This window comes from Athene cunicularia, assembly GCF_003259725.1.
Source record: "Athene cunicularia isolate RWA chromosome 11 unlocalized genomic scaffold, athCun1 chr11_part1, whole genome shotgun sequence".
Classification (NCBI taxonomy): domain Eukaryota; kingdom Metazoa; phylum Chordata; class Aves; order Strigiformes; family Strigidae; genus Athene; species Athene cunicularia.
Genome location: NW_020799113.1, coordinates 7,970,945 through 7,989,264, shown reverse-complemented (window position 1 = coordinate 7,989,264; position 18,320 = coordinate 7,970,945). Strand labels below are relative to the sequence as shown.

The following is an 18,320-nucleotide window of genomic DNA, read 5'->3' as shown; positions in this document are numbered from 1 at the left end:
ACCCACTCATAAATTAAGAGGACTATTAGCACATATTTCCACATGTAAACTATTCAGTTCTTCATATTTAACAAATATATTACCATACTATTTCTTTGTGACTGAAAATAAAACCTAATCCAATATTTACTAGTATTTTTCCTCTTCAGTACATGGTAGAGGCTATATCTATCTTAACATTTGCCTTCTCCCCCAACTTATCCACTGAAAGTCACCTACTTGAAAAGTATTAAGTATTCTGAAATGATACGAATTTCATTTCCAAAAATAGGAAACAGGAGTACATTTCAGAAAAACTGACATCAGCACATACACTTACTGTCTCATGACAGTTGCAGCCACAAGCTTTTTTGTCGTCTAGCTAATACAGACATTCATGTCTCCGTACCACAACTCCTGCATTCTGAGAACAGACTTTCCAAACGGTTTATGGGCTTACTGTATTTGAGTAGCAGTAGATTCATCACTGAACAGCTGGAGTTTTGCCCAGGAAAACAAACTATATTCTATACTGAAGAGAGGGACATGATGATTAGGCCTTTCATATCCCTCTCATGTTGAAAATTATGGAATTATCAGAAAACTGTAATCATGAAAATGTTAAACTAAGGAAAATGTATTTTTACAGCAAATGAACATAATTATGTTTACCATATTTGGGCCCAAAGTTGGCTGGCAATTCAGTCTGTATATAGACAGCAGTATCTGATTCACTGTCACAGGATATGAATAAACCAGAGCAATCCAGTGTGAATAACAGTCTCTCTCCTATAACAAAACCAAACATTAGGGTGTACATAATACAAAAAGCATCATATAATACTACTGTAAACAGGGATTTCATAAGTAGTAGTAGTTGAATGGTTTTAACCTTAATTCTAAAAATCATTCTTGAACTAGACCTTTGTAAAAGGAGACTTTTGGAACTGTCAAAATGCTTTATTTCTAACAAATCTATGGTTTTTAATATATTATGTAGAACTAACTTCTGTAGCTGACGAAGCAACAGTGGTGACAAGTAATTTGAGAGCATAAAGATTAAAAAATTAGAAACATAGCATGCATACTTTATAACCTTTCCTCATTTTTTCTAATCAAAATTTGCTTGTGTGTCTCAGGCACAGTATTTCCCTCCTCATTAAGTCCATAACTTACAAGTCTTAATTAAATATAGATGAGATTTTTAAAATAGCACTAACTCATCCCGCATAGTTGAGGTCAAAACACGATTAGTTATAAGATTAAATATAGCACCCTTCCAGTCTATAAATCTCTAATACAAATCAAAAGGGAAAAATATAGCCAAATCTTGCTAAGTATAACCTTTCCCCCTTCAAGAATACCCAAAACTTAGCACTTATCTAGTTGTTCTGCCTGCTTTACACAACAGAAAACTAAAAAAAGCCTTGCCCGAGTTGCTCAATCTTCTGCAAATGCCATTAAAAACTGGTTCAAACACAAGTTAAGCACCAGAGACAAAAGGATTCTCCTCTTGCCCTTCTTGCCCCTGTGTTCCAGTGAGTACCACCCCACCTTCACCACACGGCAACAGCTTACATCTCAGACTCCAGTATCTACTGCCTTCTATTAGCTGCTTCAGTAATCCTGCTTTCTATTTCAGTCCACAGAATAATTTGCTGCCTTTTATCCTCACATTGTAAATGCCAAAATGGGCCACAGGTCAACTCAAAATCAAAAAGCTGCAGACTGAAGGTTGAGGCATGCTAAAGCAATCCTAGGTCTTCTGCATCCACATCCACACTGACACAACCATAAGAAGTTTCTGCTCTTAAAAGCAATTAGATGTTTTTTGCATTTTTTATGTTCTTCTTGAAAAGACTAGCTTGATTAAAGTTATTTTCCTTTTATTAAGAAAAGCAAAAGATCTTAATATTTTAATAGACTCTTGTTTTCCTGCTCCTTTAAAAACAGAGTTAACACCCTTTATCATGTAGCTTAATTTCTTTCAATACAAATATACACCTTCAGAAAATAAATCTCATTTTTTATGTCTAGTGTAGATGCTACCAAGGAATATAAATAACTTCACACAAGAGCTGCTTGCTAACAAATGCATACATGGAATTCTGCCGGCACGTCTCAGCAGCACGCAGAGCTTTTCTAGCTTCCGGCTTTAAGCTGCTGCATTAAGTATACAGCATGGAAAGGCACACAACAGTCAGACTGATGTTCAGATAAATACTGATGTGATTTGACTGATGTGATTTTTCCTTTAAAAAACACCCGCATTGGTTTTGGGTTAACTATTCCCCAAAGAACTCCCCAAATATTTCCCAATAAAATTATCAATTGTTAAATAATTATCAATCCTAATTTACAGCACAGAAAGCACAATCAGTCCTGAAAGTAGAAGTACTGATAGTTTTTATATAAACTAAGCCCTCAATCACGGGCATGACTTGTCACCAGGTTATGTGCCAAAATTCCTGCACCGAGTTGTGCAAAAAATTTTTTGTCCAGCAGAGAATACAGTGGTATATTTATGCTGGTATAATACTTCTTTCAAGACTAAGAGATGTAATGTTTTAATCCATAAGACAAATTAACATGACTGATCTATTCAGTAGAAATCAAACATCCATAAGCAAACCTGAAGACTTAAGCTTAAACTCTTATTATTTGTTAGATCTTTCTGAAATCTCATGTGTATTCCCTCCTGAAGCACCTAGTGCCAGCAATCCAAGATATCACACACATGCACCAATGGAAAATCCTAAACATGCAGTGCTATGTCAATATTCCATTAACAGAGTTGAATTTGTTCACAAATCAAGACTGGAAAGAAGCATTTAAAATTTTAAGTGGTATCCTCTGATGTGTCAATTCTACTTAAATTATTATCAACATGAAAGACCAGGCTTACATTAAATGATGTTTAGGTGATTTAAGCCATGCTGACACTCCTTCCCAGTAACTTCTGTTGACAAAGGGCTTTCTGCTGCAGAAATTGCAACACAGTAAAACTCTGCCAGGCATGAGACACTGCAAAGATGCCAAATATATTTAAGCAATATTTCAATACCAGATGATGCATCTATTACAGATCTGACCAGACCCCTTTCAAATATATTTCTTAAGTGTTAGATTTAGAAAAAGTGACCTTTTCCACCACCAGGACTGTCTGTGCAGAGGGTGTGCTGACAGCCGGGACCACCGCACTGGTACCAAGCACTACCCATGACTAATCCGGCACCAGCAACCGATGGTAAGAAGGCTACAATACACAACACTAAGCATCAAGGCAATGCCTGGAAATTTCTACTTTATATATTACTACAAAACCACCCCAGGCACCATTTTTAGCCACTGCTAGATTTCCTCCCTTCTCCCCATCCCCCAACCAGACTCCAAACCTTGAAGTAACCTTGTTCTGTTCCCCCCCCAGAGACAGCTCCATGCCTGAAACATAACCTCTAATCTTATTTTCTATTTCTAGCATACAATTCACGACCCTTATCCCAATTTTTTAAATTAAATATCCTCCACATGGCAGACTCTGTTTCCTATATCAGGATAGCGCACAGAGTACGTCAGAGTGTGTAAGCGTATGTTTCTTGTTGAGGATGATTTTACATTACTTTTAAAAGCATATAGTATTTATGCAATATAGGTTTAAAAGCCTTCTCTGAAAAGAAGTTTTCAATACTACTGGTCAGTACTCCACTGCAATGCAACAACTTTGTATCTTCAGTTTACCTAAAGACCGTAAAATACAACAGATCTGCACTTCTGGATAGTTTGCAAAGCAAAGCATTAATTTCCAGCAATTATTGATACTTGGAGAGTATCTGTGGACATTAAACTAAAGTCTCACAAATTACGGGGTTTATTACAAAGGAATTCTCATCTGACACCATCTATTTATGAGAAGGACTTCGCTTAAACTTGTTTGGGTTTTTGCAACAATAAAATGTGTCATTTGTTTGCCATCAGTTCTGTAACATTTCTTACACAAAAGAAATTAAAATGAAAACGGCCTACTGTTTCAGATGTCCATCTAGGCCGCAATGGCAGCAGTCAAAATGTATACTTTTAATTAATTAGCACTATCCACATATTTTTATTAATTACACCCAATTTGTAAAGTTGCTAGAGCAAAATGTTCCTCCATGCACAGATTCTCCCACAAAGGCACTTTGAATCAGAACAACTCCCAGAAGAACGAAAAAATATTTTTCTGTCTCCGAAGTGCTGAAAAACAAGAAGTTTCCAGGATGCGACCCAAGGCTGGAAGTTGCAGTCTGACACAGCCATGCCCTCTCAGAGAGTCAGAAGTACACGTCTGTGTTTCCATCAGCCACATGCTTCTTCTGCCTACCCCAAAATAAGCTTTTTCAGTCCCAGAAAACACACCCCCACGGAGCATGGAGGGAACATCTGTCACTGTTCGGCTGGCTGCGTGCTTACCCTGCAGAGAGGAACCGATTTGGTCACTGTGCATTAGTGAATACCTCCACTTACACACAGTGAAAGTTTAAAATAAGTGAATTCCAGTGTATCCACATACCAAAATATTTATAATGCTTATACCAAGGGAGTAGCCAGCTTCTCAAAACAAGGCCAACTATACTGATACGACTTTCTATTGATTAATCAGAAAATTAGTCAGCCTAGGATGCTAATAGCAAAGAAATTGCCCCAAGAACTTCACAAAATTACTTTCCGAATTCTATTTTATACATACACAGTTATGGGACAACTTGACCACACAAGTAAAACTAGAAAAAGTAGGAATAATCCTTGACCTAAGACATGAAGTGTTATGCCATATTTTGTTAAATTTATGTGTCCCTTAACATGTTTTGCAATAAATACAGTGTGTTTTCCATTGGTCTGCACAGGCAGTTCTACAAAGTAACATTAATTTGTTCTACTTTCTCTCTCCTACTCCTTCAGCTCCCATCCTATTCTCATCAGGGCATCATTTGAATTCATGGGTAGTTCCACAAAAATTGAATAGTGCAAGTGGGAGGACAGCCTCTAGCAATTAAGAATAAAACCAGATAAATGAACATAAATCAGACTAGAGAAAAACAAGTGTGAGAACTTTTTGAGGTAGAGCTGGCTTTTGAAATGGATTCGAAAACAATAAATATAGAAATTGTAAAATAAGAGTCATCTCATCAACATATCTATCAGATTATTTATACTATGAAGCAAAATTTAGCATGATACAGGAGCAGTGCAGTCAAAGTAGCCTGACATGAGATTCATTTCTAGGTGGTTACTGGAGGAGTAACAGTATTTTCTTTCCTTATTTAAAAAACTAAAATTACATTGCCAACATAAACAATAATTGCAATTTAGGACTGTCCCTCAGCAAAAAAAGGATGTTATAAAAACATATTTTGAATGGTAGCTTCATTGAGTCTTAAGGGTCAACATTTGAAAGCTTCTCTACTCCACCCGAAAATGAGGACTAGAAACATCTCAAAAAACCTCACTGAGATTCTCATGTCAATGAATGACAGCCACAAAAATTTATCATAGCACTAGGAAAATATTTGCAAGTATGTTTTCAAAAGGATACTGTTATTGAAATGGAAAAAGTGTATCACATTACTGTCCAACAACCCAATTATTTCAGAATACTAAATTCATTAAAGCATTTTATTACTGTGGTCTCTGTAAAATACATAATATAATATTGCTTGTCAATGCAAATATATTTTTTTAATATTTTCCCCAGGGTCTCTGTTTTTAGTGTGAAAGTTACAGAAACAATTCTAAAGTCCTCACACTGAAAACAAAGTATGTACCAAAGTAAATCCATACTTCAGACCATTTAAAAATCCTTACTGCATTGGGAAAGAGCTCCTGGAGTACAATAAGCGATGCAGGCTGGCAATGCATAATTTGTGCCTTAATTCTGGATAAAGCATGCAATAAACATTCCACTAAGTCAAAACAACCCTTTTAACATACAGTAGTTTATATGGAACATTCAGATTACTCAATGAGCATCTGAAAAAACATTTGAGACCACTGAAAACGTAGGGATTTTTCTAAAATTTCTGAAAGGAGACCTGAGAAGAATTTCTGAAAAATAATGTCTTCCACTTACAGCCCACCAGCATCATCAGGTGAAGGCATCATAGTACTAACAGCAACACTCTTACTACTACTACTGTCAGTACTGGAGCTTAAAGAAATTAACACTGATCATCATAATGGCCAATTGTTTGGTTTGGTATTCAACACCACACTTATTAACTTTAAAAAATTAATTTAACAAATCGATTTTAAATATTAAGTATATTAATATGAACTACAAGAGTATTAACATGATCTAGTAAGCATTGTATTTAAGGAAAAATGAGTGGCCAAAACAGACAACATGTGCCTTCTGACTCTCCGCTATCTACCACAACTTCCACACCACACCTGATTCAGCCCACATGCAGCTTCCCTGCCGGGGGAGCCTGTAGCCTGCTACGAAACCCACCCTCCCTGCACAAAGCCAGACACGGCTGTAACCAACACCTCAAGAACCACAGCCAGGGACCTTCTGTGGGAACTTGTCTAAGGCATTCCCACATATTCACTACTTTCAAGTCCTTTCAACCCCAGCGGAACCATCACACAGTGGCAACAGCTCAGCCAGACTGACTTGGACCAAACTCAATGCCCAGTACTGCTCCATATAATCAGAACTATGGAAACAACTCTTTCAACACATTTCAGGACAAAGCAAGCAAAATCATCACTTAGGCAAAAAGTTCACCTTACATCTGCTTTAAGATAAACAATACAGCAACAGACCCCCCCCGAACAATTAACTGGAAAGAACCCTGCTGCTAGACCCTAGGATCCAAGGCTCAAACTTCCACTATAGTTCTTTAGTATGTTCTCCATTTACAGATAATAGATTTTCTTTCACATTTTTCCCCCATTAGGCAAGCTTTGACAAAATCCTGAACTTGTGTGTACTCTGCTCCTGAATTACTGATGGCAGCAGAAAATGCAAACAAAACAGCTAACACGCTTTTGCAGGAAGGATTTCAATCCATTCCTGTTCTCCAAAGCACTACATAGAAAAAAAAAAGCCTGAAAAACTGTGTTCCTACTGCTACTAATCTTTTCTTCCAAGGCTCTGTAAGGATCTTCCTCTGTTTCTAGAGTTATTCTCTCAGGCAATTAGAACTTCCATATTCTGCATAAGCCTACATACAATACTGTGGAAATCTCTCAGGGAATGCTACAGTGAAGAAACACAGGCATGCTACATTTATTTTTTGCATCTTCTTTTCAAAAAAGCAATTATAATACCAACTCTGCAGTTACCTGCAATTTTTGAGAAAAAAAATGTATCTTACTTTCTTTGCTTTTAATTCAACATTGGCTCTATTTTCAATTTCTTGTTCCTACTTTTAGCTTCACTCCAGCAAGTTAAAAAAATACAGTATTAGAGACGCAACCTTACTACACACCAAGGTATTTATATATTTATCAACAATACAAAACACGTATTTCCTGCATATACCTACAAATACCTGTTATGTGCATATTACATGATATATGTTCTTAAGGGATTTGAAGTTCAATGAGTCATTTTCTCAAAATTTCCATTCTGGAAATAAATAATTACCTTCTTCTGAAGTGTCGAGTAACACTATGCAGCTGAGGCAGACCATACCACTTTTCGCATTTATTATTTTATTAGGAACAACGTGTACTACAGTCAGAACTAGGACTAACCACAGAGTATTATTTGATACATCAAGGGATTTTTATCCTCAGTTACCACTCACGTACTGCTGTGCAGCAGGAGAGTTTAAGCAGTGCTTCAGCTGCACAGACACTAACACTTACACCGAACAGAGTTCAGAACAACAGGAAATCTTTCACATTTTCAGCACAGCAGATTCCTCTTCCCATCTTTCAGCTAGCATTCCAATCCTCACTGTGTAATACATACAAACGGGAGATTTTTTAAATGTGAATTAAAGTGTAAAACAGGTAAAAAGCAATAAAAGTTGGGAAAAAAGAATAATCACAGGGAGGAAAGAAAAGCAGAGTGACTGAGTTAAGCAGCGTAAGAAAATTAGACCATGGTGGGCTTGGCAACAAAACTGATGGCTTGCTTTACAGTGTATCACATGATATTCAAAATTAAACTATGTTTTAGATTAAACTATATTCTAGGGCTCTCAAATGCTATTAGTAAGGCATGATGCTCCTCTCCAAGTTGCTGTATGCATGCCAGCAAGTAATTTTAAACAGTATAGCCACTTGTAAAATGGAGTCTTATCTCCTCCTACAGCTAACGTATTATTCTGTCTGGAATAGAAAATTCTTCCATGGACTGCTTTTCATATCTTTCAGGTGATTATGCTGGTTATTTCTTTGCCTCTGAAGTTGAAACACATAGACCCCATTTACGTAGACATTTCTTTGTCTTTATTTTGGACAAGACTGAATTTTTTTGGTCAGAAGTGGTACTTATTCACTACTAATAAAAACCAATTTCAATGTTATATTAAGCAATCTATACTAGTAAGTTCCTAGAAGGTAACTACCTTCTAGATACCAGTGAAAAAAAATCTTGTGGCATCTAGGTTTTACATCAATGCTGTAAAAAAATTAGTATCTTATTCTCATTTCTGTCAGATTTAAGTTTGTTATTCATACATGAATGAAAAGTTTTTTACCTAGTTATTTGTTAATTCTAAAAGATTATATTGAGTAATCTCAATGATTACTCATTGAATGTATGACTAAGAGTAGTTATTTTTATATGTTTTTTACCAGTCTTCAATATGAAGGTCTTTAACAAGAAACCAAAACCTATGAACAGAGAAAAGAAAACAAACAAGAAGAAAGCAGTAGTGGAGGCATTACAGTGTAAGTGTGAGTATGCCACAAGTACCTGCTACACAACCTACAGCTTACCACCCGTTCAAGCTGAGGCAACACCTTCCACATGGAAGAACACAAGTAGCAGTTTTAGGAAAAAAAATAATTTCACCAGTGAAAATAAAAAATGATTCTTTCCTTCACATCAACTACAAGGCAACAATTTCTAAGTATTACTTCTTAAAATGCTGGTTCTTACCTAAAAGATATAGAAGGTCTTATCAGTGCTGGAATACACAACACTGGAATACACAACAGTACTAAGACAAGGGTATCTTGCATTTAAGGACACATAATTGATGCATACATAAATCAGCTTGTCAAATGCTTCCCCTTTCAGTGATTTTCTACAGCTGCAATTACTATTCTCTGCTTTTTTCCAGAATATATTAAGTGGGTCTTCTGAGATCACCAGGTCTGGACTATGTCAGACGGAATACTGTCCTTACAACACTGTCTTTTGGCCAAAATGCTATCTGCCTGTGACAGCATAAGGTAAGCGAAAGCCAATGAACTATAGGTCTTAAATCAACAATGTGATGTAAAAGAAGCAGGAAAAAAACCCTCACAACACAAACCTTTAGAGACAGCTAAATAAGGGACAAGAAGTCCACTAAGTCAACAGTGCTTTGGGGCACGATCTGGTTTTCCACATGCTACCAAGCCCTATAATCAATCTTCACACATATTTAGGTGCATCATATTTGCTCCAAGTCTACTGTTCCAAATTACACCAGTTTGACTTTTCTCACATTAGGATTCATTTTAGAGAAAAATATTTAGCACAGACACAGCATGCAAGATGCCCTACATTCATATTATAATTTATTCCTCAACTGAACAACTGGATCAAAATAAAGCATACCTCCCTATCTATGCTTGTAATTATGAGGACTGTATCACTTATAAAACCCTAAGTTAAAAGGAAAAGGAGCATAATAATGTAGTATAGAAAGTGTCATAAACTATACTTTCCCTTGTTTTTCCTGATACATGATTTAGAGTGCAGTGAAAAACAACCAACACAGGGGAGATGAGAAACTTGCACACCAGAACAGAATATATCAAATAGCATATGCAAGGAAGACACAATATATTACTTCCCTGAAACCACAAGAATTTTTGAAAAGAAACTGCCTCATCTGCGCTAAAACAATTTCAGAACAAAATACAGGTTCAACTTTTTAGCAGAAAGTCACTAACTGAATTACACGATTTCCTCCCATTTCAGGATGCAACTTACAGTTAAGTATCAGTAACAACATACTACATCAGAGAAAAGCATCCACTGGCTGCACTGTGAAGCTGAAAAAGCCCATAAAAATGCTTATGTATCTGTTTAAGTTATGACAACTTAATGTCAAGTCAAATTTTATCACTCATATTAGCAGTAGTCTTCTTCTATCACAGCGCACAAAGTTGAGGGCCATGAAGACCTTTCAAGGGGGACAAACACATAGCAAAAGGTGTTGAAACACAAGACAAGGCAGAGTCTAGACAGACATTTTCTGTGAATAGTCCCCCAAAGTGCAAGGGACAGAGAAGCATACACCAAAACACAAAACAATAAGTAAGAGGGTAAGGGCAGGTGATTCTCAAGAGACCAACAGCAACATGCTAATCTGCAAGTATTTCCTCAAACTGATTTGAGAAGTTTAAAGACACACTAAATTGTCACCAAAAACCCCACAAGTCAATATATTGCACAAGCAAACTCTATGCAGCTATTTAAGAACCAATTAAACTTAATATATTGTACCTTTAAAGCCAGAGGAGCTATTGAGCCACAAACTCTGGTATCTCTAAGCCACAACAGTTCACACCACTGTGTTCAGTCCAATGTGTCTTGTTAAAGAATACTCTTCAGAAAAACATCCAGAATCAAAGACACTAAGAGGTTTCGGAATAGTTGCTCTGACATCTCACCAGCAACAACTTAAATAGCGTTAGAGATTCAGTGATAAAAACACCTCCTGATGCTTGCAAGACAGCATCTTATTTGAAAGGGACCTCTGCAGCCCTCATGGTCACTGTGATATGGAAAGATAAGGTAGAGTGAGAGACGAGCTAGAATCTTTTAACACATGTTCAGGGGAAGGATAATTAAGAGGCAAATCATGGTCTGTTATTCATTTGTCTGACTATATCAAACAAGCCTAATCAAACCTCCTAAAACTCAACTGTTCCAGAAACTAATACGGAAAAAAGAAAAAAAAAACAACTCCTTTCCTGCTGTGTCTTCAAAGGCAGAAAATGCACTCTTCCCAAAAAACACTTCTCTAAATCTCGTGTGTCAACTACAGATTTACTCCATCATACCAATCCATCACCACAAAAATGTAAAATTCCTATACAGAAGTAAAAAATGTGTCATTAGTGGTTTTCAAAAGATCCCATGTCCAGCAACATCTGCAGAGCAATAGATTTCACTTAACCAGACCAGGATCTTTTCTAACCACAAAACTAAGGAACAGATTAATTTCAAAATAGCGCAGGTCAGATGTACCACATTTCCACACAGATAAAGCAGTAAGTGCACCTGACCAAAGTGCCAAACTAGACCATATGCTGCCCTGTGAGACAAATTACTATCTCAGTTTTAAGACCAAATATTATATGAAAGAGAATCAGGGTTGATAAGTTGGATCTATAGAATACCTCTGCTAAACTGAACTTGTGAACAAAGCCATGTTAAATTCATGGCCAAATTTTATATAAAGTTTGCTAATTACCAAAGTTATTTTGTAAGAACTTGTCTAAAACATTACCACACTCACTCCTCTTCAGACCTGAAATGAGGTCAAAGTGCTGAATTCAATATCACAATCTGTTGCCCTGGAAATCATTGCAATGTTTTGACAAATAACTTTATTATGAGATCTAACAGGACTGCTTGAGAGAAAACATTTTCATTCTCTTCCTGAAAGCAACACAAGACAGAGAGAAAGACTGGAAGCTCTTTGAGTAAGGACACTTCCAACGTTTTAATACAGAACCAAACTATTTCCAGTAACAGTATACATGCTCTTTTTTTCAGGGTTTTGTTCTAGTAATTGGCATTTCCTTTCAGCACCCCATACAGTTTTCACCAGCATGGAAGTCTCTTAAGACAAATAAGCCACAGAATTGAAATTCCACTTACACTTGCATTAATTTAGAAAATTTAAATTGTTAGTTAAGCTACCCTGTTGGTCTATACATAAACTTCAGCAACTTCTCTTCAAAAATAGCTAAAACAGAAGTGCAAGTTCCAAAACCTTAACACTGCTTGTATCATAACTTGCGTATCTACATCAGTAGAAAGACAGAGTTCATTTGTACTCTGCTACTGAGTTAGTACAGTACTCCCAGTTTGCTCTCCATAGGTGAAGAATGTACAAGTATCCACTCAAACCTTTGCTTTCCTGCTGACAACACTGGTAATCTGACAGTCTTGGTCATTTCCTTTGCACCAGTCAGAACTGAACTCAGCAAAACAAAATCCCGATCACTACCAAATTGTATACATTTTTTCATTCTCTTGCTTTTTATTTAATAAAGGTTTTAGCTTTTCTATGTGATACATGCTTATTTAACAGTAGGTCTATTTTTCAGCACCATATTAATGTTCTTGATTTCACTGATGTTGTAACCACATATTTGCACAGTTTTAGTTAACACCATTCTACACCACCCAGCTTCAGTTCCTGTTTGGACAAAGAACTGCAGACCACTCCACAGCAGGCAATATTGCTATTCTTCCCTCCCACCAAATAATATATCCTCAGGATCTTTCCATCTTCTACTAAACACAGCTGACTTTAACAAATTATGAAAACCTGCATTCATTTTTACCTTCATTTGACAAACATGGTTTCTTCTGAACATCTGGAGATGATTAACATATTCTACATTGATGTTACCCTGAGAAATGCCTGCAAAAGAACATACAGATCTGGAAGAATTAAATTTTTAGGTAGTTTCTTCCTCCTTGTATTCTTCTGCCTTCCACACAATACCATCTTGTGCAAGACTTACAAATAGCATTCTGAGAACAATTTTGTAAAACTCAACAGAAAGAGAGTATGTTCCTCAAATCTTTTAGAGTCTGGCATAGAATTACATTTACCCAAAGTGATCTTTCCCCTGTGATACTCAGTCTTTTACTCAAGCTGTGAGGATGCAGACACAAGAAAAGACAACAACAAAAGGAGTGTTTCTCTGTCTGTCCTTTCTAGTCACTACAGCTTTCACCAGTTTTCAGCATTTCTGTTATATGCTGGGCCACACAAAAAGAATGTCTAGCTGCTTCAGGATGAGACTGACAGCTTCAAGTATACTTAAGGAACTTTTTAAAATATTACCTTGTACTTAGACTCTTAGGAAACAACACTTAAAAGATCTCCAGATTTTTCTGGAATGTGAGCTGTTCAGACATTCAGGTGCTTTATCTTTCTCTGGGGAAACTCTTGTACTTGGACTCAAACTGTTCTGAAGCACAATCAGCCAAGTTCTGTAATCTGTACGGAAGAGTGGGAAGTTCAACTTCCATAAACAAAAAAAATACCTAGAAATGTTTCTCTGCATACCCTGTTATCAGACAGACCATGTGGACATGATTCAAAGGATCTAATTTTACCCCAGTAAATCCAGAGGAATTCCCAATACCTTCCAGAAACTCACAAACATACCAAGTTATCACAGCAGGGTAATTTACTTGGGAAACTAAACACACTCAGTTACTGACAGGATTAAAGATATATTTCATTGCTAGGTAACTCTCACACAAATGGATCATGCTAGGGATGCCTGTGGAGAAGTGGAGGAAATGACCACCACGTCCTTTCTCCCTACTCTTCCCCTACCCTCTCCTCTACTACACATTCCATAGATTGCTTTAAAGTTCCCAAAATACAGCATGTTAGAATAAAGCATTAAAGAATCAAAGGTAAATATTATTGTTTCTGCCAAGAGAAACAAGCTTTCCATTACATTGAGAAACTGTTTAAGTTGAGGAGTTTTGTTCCATTCCCAGATCACAGAGTACACTGCACAGAGCCTGTGAGGAATTCTCTGTAATTAGACAGTACCATTTAAATGTCAACGTTGAGTGCACAACTAAACAAGAATCACACCTAAAATACTGTTATTAAACAACCACTTAGAAAGTTACAAGAAAACATGCTAACACACATATAGTGTCAGGAAAGAACAAAAATAGAATACGTAAACCTGAGAAGGGGTGGCTGACAAGGTAGTAGAGAGATCTTCCTGCTGAAATTTTCCAAATAATCCATCTTTTGCAATGCTGTAATACAGAAATGCTTACAGAAAACATTAGCATCTGACAAGTACCCCACCGAAACATGACTAGATGAAACAAAACAAAGAGGGACATTGACCAAAAAAACCCTAACCACTTGAAAAAGCAGAAAACTGTTAGAAAAGCAAGAAACAAAAGACCACAAAGAAGGTCTAGAGCTATGTTGCAAGACAATATCTAGCTAGCCTAAACCAGAAAATATGCACCAGTCATTTCAAAGAAAAAATTTTACTAAAAAAGTTATGCAGAAATTGGTCACAGTTTAGGGAGGTATCGTAAAGATGTTTCCCAAGGAATTATTTTCTCTGATGTGACCCTAACAGTAAAAACACAAAAAGTAAAAATTTATTTTAAAAAACATGGCCAGCTACTTTACAGCAAAAACTTTTTAAAATTTTTGTTTTGCTTTTTAGCTAATACAGCAAAAATTCTTCTATCAACTGGTGCTATGCTGTTCTTCTACAAGGGCTTTCATTGGAAGGGACAGCATTTCCTTCGTGAAAGTAGTTCTTCAAAGCAAATCCATAGAATATCCCACTTCAAACCTGATTTTTTTTAATTAAAAGTTCTAATAGGTGCTTGCCCTGATAAGCTGCTGTATGTTACTATTAGACTGAAGCCAAGGTACTACCGATGGTATGCAATACCACAGCTGGAGAAATGGCTAACTTTGCTATGAAGGCTCTTGAATGTGCCCAAAAGCCTCGCAGAGCCTCAGTTACTCCCACCTCAGATACACCCACACTGATCTTCACTCAGACATCTCAGGACTCCCCCAGCCACACCTGGAGCACTCCACACTCCCCTTCCAGCCCTTTCCTTTCATTTGTCAAAGCTTAACCAGCATTTCTAGTCCCTCTATTCTGCTGTTTCCTGGACACACACCCCTCTTTCTCTTGTACAAAGGCTGCTCCAGCCCAGGACCCTGGAAGTCAGTTTGCCTCATGCACAGTTTATGACCTTAATAGAACTACACAGATGAATCCCTCCAAATTATCTTAAGTGATCAACACACTACTCTTCATTAATTACAGCAGAGTAAGACAAGACTGATATTTCAAGACCAGAGTTCTCAAAATAATTTGTCTTGTCGTATTAGAGCAAAGTAAAACACATCTCATTAACACAGTCATCTTTTTGAAGTTTCATAGGAAAAAAAAATTTTTTTTTAATTACTGTTTTGGCAAATTTCAAGGACCGGATCAAAATGGTTTATTCACAGAACACTAGAAGACTGGCATCATATTGGATCAAATCAGCAATTAACCTGCAAAGCAGTATTTGCGAAACAAATGTCTCCTGCTCCCCACACACATACCTTCACAGTTTCTTCAGTGGCAGAAAGGATGAATGTTTAAACCTCTCCTGCCATGAAATTATCTTGAGGTACACAAAGAGCAGAAGAGAAGAAACCCACACGAAGACAGAGGCACAACAAAACACAACTACTACTACCTTTTTCTCAGGGAGTTTGGAACTCATCTTTATCAAATTCTACTTAACTTTCAAGATACTTTTTCATCCTACCAGGCAGAACTTCAGATTTTACAGATACCAAGAAACAGCACCTTCTATGTTTTAGATCTGCAGTCCCCATATAAGCTTCCAGCATTGCTTTCAACCACAACACATACAAAATCTAAACAGAACACGGAACACGATATTGCCTGGAGAGCACAAGATTGCCTGCGGCATGTTACTAATAAACTGTTGTTACCCAAAGGCCAATGAAGCTTAAGAAACACTAATCCAGACATATCATCAAGCTCTAGGAGGACCGGTGTGATTACAATGTAGATTTTGTCAAGCCTAAGAGAGCCAACTGCCCTCTGAGCACAATGTTTTGTGATGAGGTTACCCATGCTGCTGGAAATGTCATCTTTCATGTATGATATAAAACCCCTTCTATAGCTACTAACAATACCCTGGCATTGTTTCCAACATGTAGGGTGTTGCTCTGGCTAACATCCAATTCCAGTAATAATATTCTATCTACCTACAGTAACCACAAGGAGATAGTCTTCATTTTCAGCCTCAAGTGGTTTTGCAGTGCAGCAGCAAGCTCTTAAAGAATTGCCATAGTTCACTGCAAGTTCCTCATTTCACTGTGCAGCTCTGCCTGCACAGATCAGGCATTTCTCTAAAACTGTAGAAACACCTTGAGATTACTGAGAATAAAGGAGCTCTTTTCATAGGGCACAATTAGTCATATCACTGATAGCTATTTTGAGCAGCACCCATTAATCACTATCATTACGAGGATTTCTGGTGTACCAGCATTCATCATACCAAGAACAAGTCTTTCCCTATTACAGTACCACTACATAAACAAAAGCAGCAGCCCAATTTCTCTTGACACAATCCTGTTTTGAGTAACAAGAGGCAAGTAGCAATACTTAAAACTACAGTTAATTCAGGGTATAAAGCGAAGCTTACTTATACCTTATAGGACAGCAAAAATACAGTTGCTTTGCTGCAAAGAAAAACTGGCTGTCATTTGTATGGAGAAGAAAAGGTGTTGAAAAGTAACAAGTAATGGGAAGTGAGGAAAAAAAGCTCTCAGGTTGGAGACAGCAAGAAGAAAAAAAAAAACTCAGAAAAATAAGATCCAGTGGAAGAGGAGTCAAGTGATCAAATACAAGTTGATGCCTAAGAAGCGGAAGAAACCTAGACTTCTCTTTTAAACATCTGTAGCAAATATTTTCATATTAGTTTGATGAAGAATTATTTACCTGTTAATGAAATTTCAGTCTCAGAAGAGACTTTTGACTAGAAGAATATTCCCTGTATGCATTATTTCTAGTTTCCTAACATCTCTAAGTAACTCCCAATTCAAAAAAACAAACACTAACAGATTTATGCCTTATACCGATCTAGGAAGCAGCACCACAAGATGCATTGGAAGCAGTGGCTCTGTGCTGCCTTCTGCCCGGTTCCTCACAGCCCAAAAGGTTCCACAAAGCACCAGAAACACATATGTTGGCCTGAAACACACCTTCACAACCACAGATTAAATACTGAGAAAGTCCTTCCTTCTAGAAGGGAAAGTACAGAAGAGAAAAAAAAAAAAAAAGAAAACCATGGGCAAGTCTTTAACTTGGAAAAATAGCAATTCTTTACAGAGGGGTTCAGCTTATCTTCTGTAAAAATGTTGCTTCATAAAAGACTCCAGCCAAGTGCAAAATCATGTTGATATCCACAATACACAAATAGCACCTGGGCACATACTAAGATCGGCCAACACTCCTGATCCCACGAGCTGCATACCAAACCCTTCAGGTGGCTGGGAGCTACAGGACACACACCACATACCTCAGAGAGGTGAGGGCAGGGGAGCGGACCGCAGGAGCTTCAGCCGCCCATTACCCACAGAAAACAACAACAGTTCCTCAAAAGCACCACCGCCCCTTTGCAAGGCAGCACCAGGCTAAGAAAACAGAAACGTCAAACAATAACCTTAAAATCCACAGCGACTGTCTCTCCAACCTCCAGATCTGAGATTATCCAACAGCCACACTGGCAGTTACAAGATGCAGTGCCATTTCGGGAACCAAGCCTCAACCTTCTGACAGATGCGTCAGCCTCCGGAGCCACAGGCTGACCGACTCGGAAAAGCCAAACAGGTTATTGAGGCTACACACGACTGACGTGAGCCACTCTTCACGACACCCAGACGTCTGTTCCTCTATAAAACCAACAATGATAATAATAATGGCCGATTTATACTTGTGACAAGGTTTATTATCTCACACAGAACAAACAAACAAGATCTTTTAACTTCTTCCAAATTTCTAAGCCAACATCCACCTGACACGTACCTGCACCACCGCTTCCCCATTCAAACAACAAACCCCCCAAGCAGGGAGAAGCAAAGGTATATTAGTAAAGTTTGAAGCTACAACCCAGAACGCGTTATCCTCTTCTGCTTGCAGTTAGCAAATGCATACAACGCAATAAAGGCCAGGTAACAACCACCAGCGCTTTCAGAGAGCATCAGGTGAAAAACCCGCCCGAGTGCCGCCCACTGCAGCGGCCGCCCGGACGGGGAGAGCCCTGCCCGCAGGCCCTCGGGCCAGGGGCCGCGAAGAGAACCCACCGCGGGCACCGCGACGAGGTGAGCTCCGGGCAGGCCGACGGCACA

At 37.8% G+C, this 18,320-nt stretch overlaps 1 protein-coding gene across 2 annotated transcripts in view; it reads right to left on the bottom strand.

Moving 5' to 3' along the window:
- The window catches only part of KIAA0355 (KIAA0355 ortholog), a 61,205-nt gene extending 42,908 nt beyond the window's left edge, over window positions 1-18,297 (bottom strand). Inside the window, exons 1-2 of one of the 2 annotated variants that reach the window (XM_026856722.1) lie at window positions 13,221-13,373; window positions 652-768 (exon numbers count right to left, since the gene is read on the bottom strand). The gene's annotated coding sequence lies outside the window, so the exon portion shown is untranslated. Of the gene's footprint in view, window positions 1-651; window positions 769-13,220; window positions 13,374-18,275 lie in introns of those variants that run through there. The other variant, XM_026856723.1, reaches the window with a different exon arrangement.
- Between the last annotated feature and the right edge of the window lie 23 nt (window positions 18,298-18,320).